Consider the following 6692-nt stretch of genomic DNA (forward strand, 5'->3'; position numbering starts at 1 on the left):
TTCCTCATCTATAAAATGGGGGTAATAGTACCACCTACCTCCCAGGGCGATTGTGAGGATCAGATGAGATAATATTAGTAAAATGTTTTACTACCTTAACTGCTAGCTATAATAGCAATCATTTTCACCCATTACCCCTCTTTCTAATCAAAGGAACCAAGGGTTTAATCAATCGACATTCATTTCTTGGGTGCTTACTCTGTGCCAGTGGAGAGGTTGCAAAGAAAGGCAGAAATTGGGTACTGTCTTCAAGAAGCTTATATTCAAATTGAGGAGACAGTATGTAAATAACCATATAATACAAGCTATCCCTCCCCCATATGACAGCCCTTTAAATATTTAGTGACAGCTATCATGGGCCACCCTGTCTTCTCTTCTCCAGGCTAAACATCTCCAGTTCCTTGAACTCATCTTTCTATGACGTGGCCTCAAGGCTTTTCTACCATCTCATTTGCCCCATTCTCTAGGCTGTCAATGCCTTCCTTCAACTGTTCCTCCTGTGACATCTATGAAATGGGCCTTTGCTACCTATTTGGTAGATTAGTTGTCAGGCTTAAATGAGGAAATGGACACAAAAGCCCCCTAGGTCCTAAGTCGTTGTGAGTGGTTGTTTATGGTAGAGACAATGAGTGTTCTGTGAGTCCAGAGAAGGGGGATGTCAGTGTGCACTTGAGTAGAGAGGCAACATGACACAATGCCTGGGGCAGAGGGGCAGGAGACCAGGGCTCCAGGGTCAGTTCTGCTGCTCACTAACTGTGTGACCCTGTAACTTCCATTTACATAGCTCTTGGCTATCTGAATGACAGCTGTTATCATTTTGCTAAGGTAACTTACAAGCCTCTTCCCTCTTTGGGTCTCAGCTACCTCCTCTGTAAAACGAGGGTTGATTTCTCAGGTGCCTTATAATTGCTAGAATACTATGAGTCAGCTCCCAAAGTTCTTCGTGGGTCAACCTCCACTCAAAAATAGACCTCATGAGCCCCTACCAATGTATTTACCTTTACTAGTTAACTAGAAGATATAATACAAAGCAAAGGTGTGGAATTAAATAGTGTGGAGGAAAAAAGTAGCAAAGAGTTCTCTGGAACAGTTAGGTGGCACAGTGGATAGAGTGCCAGGCCTGGAGTAAGGAAGACTCATCTTCCTGAGTTCAAATCCAGCCTTAGATGCTTATTAGCTGTGTGACCCTGAGCAAGTCTCTTAACCCTGTTGCCTCAGTTTCCTCATCTGTAAAATGGGCTGGCAAAGGAAATGGTAAGCCACTTTAGTATCTTTGCCAAGAAAACCCCAAATGAGGTCACAAAGAGTGAGACATGACTGAAACGACTGGACGACAGCAAAATAGTTCTCCTATAAATACACGCACCATTAGTGGAAACAATAAAAACATATGGAGAAATGTGTAAAGAGTCATATATGTGATAGTGTGGAGTAAGAACAAGTTTGTTGCTTTGACATACCTTACTTCATTTTATAATAGGGCACCATTTTGTGAAGCAATGTTTTAATGTTTATTTTTCATCATTTTTCAATATTAAAATAAGCATATGTGTGGTATAGGCTGGTAATCAGCATGTGTGTGGTCATAAACAAGAGATAATCATATAGGACCCCCAGATGGGACAGACCACCAATGGGATCTTTCGTTAAGTGACTTCTTCATTAGTTTATGTCATTAAGTACCAGCCAAATTAATTGGTAAATAAATAATATCATTGGCTACGAATCAGAACTTGAGCATAACCAGTGAATGTTCATAGGTAGAACTATAAGGAACCCCCTGAAGATTTCAACCTTCTGTCTGCTCCTATGTTCTGACTCTCCTGCACCTGAGATTCAAGCAACCCTACAGCGTTCCCTTGAGGGCAGGCATCATTCTCTTGAAGCAGTGATCGGTGGACACTTGACTCCCTCCTAGGGAGATATGGGGCCTCTGGATGGGCAGAAAAGGAACTTTACATGTTTCCTAGTGGGGTTGATTTTGTATCGCCTAATAGATAATTACAAACTAATGTTTGCATGCTCTGATTAATCAAGTTTGATTACAGGAATCGAGAAGTGTAAATCTAATTAGCTTTTCCCCTTGCACTAGTTAGAATACATAATGGTAAATTAGTTTTCTGCGCACATTTTTGTCTTAAACGATGGTACATTCATGGAGAGGCAGCTGCTGCCTTCCAATGACATCCCTGTGATGCTACGTCCCTCCTTCTTCCTACTGGTCTTGTGTGGCTGTTGTCTCTGCTGGACCTTTGCCCCTGCTCTTGTGATCTTCTGCTTCCTGATGTTGCACTGATCTCATGGATGCTACTGGTTGCTGCCACCCCAGCCCTGAGGTCTCTTAGTCACCGTTGATTACTGCCCGCTGCAGAACTGCTGGGCACCAGCTAGTGGAGCTTCCTCCCTTTTAAGTTCCAGCTTCATCTGAAGTCCTCAGCTGGGGTGGTGAGGGGAGAGGACGCCATCTCTTCCTCCTAGGTGGGTGAGAGGGCTCCGCCATAGCACTTTGAGCATCAGATTCATGAGCCTTTCTGCTATCACTCCTATAAAAAGCAAAAATCACCAACATACTCATGCATTGAATTACGAGAAGAAACCATCAAACCTCAGGGACTTTCTCTCTTAAGATGTTTGTTTCTCCAAGACCTACTGAAAAGATGTTTCATCTCCCGGAAGTTTTTCAAATGAGGCTAAACTCTTTGGGACACAGAGCCATAACCACTGTAGTTATCCAGTGTTCTCAGGCTTAAGTTGATCTTTCTCTTGCTATTTACATTTTCAAGGTCAAGATGACTGTCTCTCAGAGGTCTCACTATGATTAGTTAATAGTTCCTTTGCATCTCCCAGTATGATTCATTCCCAATGACAAACTATACCAAGTCAGAGTAGAGAGGCTGCTTTACCAAGAAATTTCTAATGGCCCTCGAGGTTTGCAGTCCCCTGTTTTTCTATGATAAAACTCCTCTGGAATTAAGTATAGATGAATGGGAGGGGCAAAAAGGACCAAAAGCTTACCTCAGAAACAAATTCACTGGCTTGCCTTGAGGGATAGGTTGATTTGAATGGGAAAGAAGTAAATTCCAGCACTCTGTAAAAAGTGAATCCTTTCACCTAGCAACCCCTCAGGTGTTTGAGAAAGCTTGTTTTCCCTTAGTAGAATGTAAGCTCCTCAAGGGCAGCTAGGTGGTTGCAATGGAAAGAGTGCCAGACCTGGAGTCAGGAAGACCTGCGTTCAACTCTGAACCTGGACACTTACTAGCTGTGTCACCCTGGACAAGTCACTTCACCCTGTTTGCCTCAGTTTCCTCATATGTAAAATGAGCTGGAGAAGGAAAGGGCAAACCACTGCAAAAACCCAAATGGGGTCAGGAAGAGTTGGACGTGACTGAAACAACTGAACAACAACGTGTCCCCCCCATACCTTGTTTTATTATCGAGCCATGCACTGAGCCTGGCGCGTTGTAGGTGCTAAATTGAAAGAATGAATTCTTTGGATTCCGTGTTATGAATGGGTTGAACACCAAGATGTGGCAGGATGCTCCTAGAGTCCCTCTTTCGATTTTTCCAGAACGACGGGCTGTGGCCCTTGAAATTCTTTCTGCCAGTGGAGTCTCATCTGCTAATTCCCGGTATGCTTCCTTGACCCTAGCTAAACCACCCCCCTAACGTGTGCTCCTTTAAAGCAGGCACTGGTTTGGGGCTTTCTTTGTTTCCCCGGTGATTAGCATAGCGCTCGGCACATAGTAGGTGCTTAATAAAAATGTAGGCCACTAATGTCCCCTAAACATTTAGATACCTAGGCAAATCTGTGAGCCCATTTGGTAATGGTGCAGGTCACAGCTCCTTCCTGGCTTCTGGTCCTGTGTTAGTCAACCCATAAGCATTTATTTAGCATTTTCTATGTACTAGCCACTGTGCAAAAAACTGTGATTCTCAAAAAGTCCTTTGGTGAATCCTTCATATAACACAATGGAGTCCTCCCTTTCCACCCCACGTCTCAAAGCTCTCAATTTAACACTTGAATTATCTATCCATTTTATCTTCCATGGGGCCTCATATGGCTGGCTCGCCTCCTCTTCAGTCACTCATATCCTGGGTGATTTCTTTTGTGGTACTTTTTTTTAAAGGTGTTTTTTTTTATAGTGCTTTTCCCAATTACACATAAAGAAAATTTTCAATATTCATTTTTTGAAAGATTTTGAGTTCCAAATTTTTCTCCATCCTTCCCCCCGCCCAAGACAGCAAACAATTTGATATAGGCTATACGTGTTCAGTCATGTAAAACCTATTTTGTGATACTCTTTACAAATAAGTCATCACTGGGTTCTTCTTGATAATGAACCTTTGATCATGGAATTCTCTTCAGACTCAGAGAGTTGGGAGGAGACTACAAATCATGTATCCCAACCTGTACCCAGGCAGGAATTCCTCCTAGAACATTCTCAACAAGTAGTTGTCCAGCCTTCGCTGATGGGGAGCCCTTTACCTCTCAAGGAGGCCCTTTGAAGCTTTTGGATGACAAGTACCATTTCCCATCTTCATAGCCTCAGCATGGGGCCTTTGCACGTATTTAGTGAAGTGACGTTCATTGGATCGAGATTGTCCAGTCATTTCAGTTGTGTCCAGCGCTTAGTGACCCCATTATTCTTGGCAAAGATACTGGAGTGGTTTGCCATTTCCTTCTCCAGCTCATTTTACAGATGAGGGCAAACAAGGTTAACAGTGATTTGCCCAGGGTCATACAGCTAGTAGGTGTCTGAGGCCAGATTTGAACTCAGGAAGATGATGTCTTCCTAACTCCCTGCGCACTGTGGTGCCAACGGGCTGCCTAACAACAACAACGAATGTAGCAATGTTGTTGGATGTGGATTGCTTTGGGTCCCTGGACCATCACGATGACATAATGACCTCCTAATTGTTCCTCCTCTGCTGGATGATAACATAGTATCAAGGCAAGAGTGCTAGCTTTGGAGGTACAGGGACCAAGTTCAAATTCCACCTTCTGGACTTACTAAGTGTGTGGGAGAGAACATGACCTGACCTGTGATTTCACAGTTTTAGGGAATTTTAGGGGGAGGAAACCTCCTCTATCAAAGCAGGTAGGCACCTTCTCTGCACTTTACGGTCTTAGAGAGTTTCCTAAAGCACTAAGAATTTCAAGGGACTTGTCTAGGGTCACATGGCCAGGGTGTGTCAGAAGTGAGACTTGAACCTAAATCTTCCTGGCTCTGAGGTTAGCTCTCTATTCACTGTGTCACGGCTGCCTTTTGTGTCACTAGTTATGTGAATCTGGGTGAATCATTTCACCTCTGTCAACCTTATTTTCCTCATCTGTAAAATGGGTTTATAATAGCACCTGCTTCACAGGGTTACTGTGAAGATCAATCGAGATACTCATGGAAAGTGGTTTGCAAACCTTAATGCTCTGTGTGAATGCCATCTATCAATAGCAACAAAGCTCTATAGTTTTCAAAGCATCTGCAGATATGTTTAAGCTTAACAAACAGCCCTTCGAGGTTGATACCTCAGTTATTCTCATCCTCATTTTACAGGTGAGGAAATTGAGGCTTAGAGGAGGTAGTGTCTTACCTATGCTTGCCCAGTGTCAGAGACAAAATTCAAACCTGAGGCTTTCTGACTGTAAGTCCTGTTAGACCACACTCAAAGAGGAGTGTAAACCCAGAGACATAGAAATCATCCAGTCCAATCCCTTCATTTTACAGGTGAGGAAATTGAGGCCCAGAGAGCTTAAGTGACTTACTTAAGGTCACACAGACAGTAACCGGCAGGACCAGTATACAAACCCAGGTTCTTTGTATCCAAATCCCCTGCTCCTTGCTACCTCCTCTCTGTGTGGAGTTTAGCAAGGTTCAGTACCAGAGATGAGCCCCATATGATTCAATGTTTTTGCACAGGGCAAGGTTCATAAGTTCTTAACACCAGAGATTTTAAGTTGGAAAGGACTTTGAATTCACCTAGTCCAACCATCTTATCATCCAGATGAGGAACCAGAGAAATAAGGTGACTTGCCCAAGGTCACACAGTCAAGATGTGGCCCAACTGGGATTTAAACCCATCTCCACTATGCCACACTGCCTCTATTTGGCCCTGGTGACGTATAAAAATCAGCTACCAAGGCATATGGAGGTACTCCCCCCACTAAAGAATCAGAAATATCTGAAGAAAAAAGCAAATAAAATTCAGGCTTCACTTCCCTCTAAGAAGAGAGGGAGGGGAGGGGAGGAAGGGGAGAGACAGACAGACAGACAGAGACAGAGACGGAGAGAGAGGGAGAGAGAGCTACAGAGAGAGAGAGAGCAAGAGACAGAGAGACAGAGAAGGAGGGAAGGGGAGTGGGGGGAGAGAGAGAGAGAGAGAGAGAGAGAGAGAGAGAGAGAGAGAGAGAGAGAGACAGAGAGAGAGAGAGAGACAGAGAGAGAGAGAGAGAGAGACAGAGAGAGAGACAGAGAGAGAGAGAGACAGAGAGAGAGAGACAGAGAGAGAGACAGAGAGAGACAGAGACAGAGACAGAGACAGAGAGAGAGAGAGAACATTAGGAGAAAGATGAATCCTGTTCTCTGAATCTCCCACTCTAGGCCAGAAGAGCTTTTAAACAACATTGTATTCCCAGGGATCCACCATCTGTTTGATGTGGGCATTCCCTCAAAAATGCAAACAGGAACTCATCTCTG

This window comes from Phascolarctos cinereus, unplaced genomic scaffold (genome assembly GCF_003287225.1).
Source record: "Phascolarctos cinereus isolate Bilbo 61053 unplaced genomic scaffold, phaCin_HiC Scaffold_2;HRSCAF=192, whole genome shotgun sequence".
NCBI classification, from domain to species: domain Eukaryota; kingdom Metazoa; phylum Chordata; class Mammalia; order Diprotodontia; family Phascolarctidae; genus Phascolarctos; species Phascolarctos cinereus.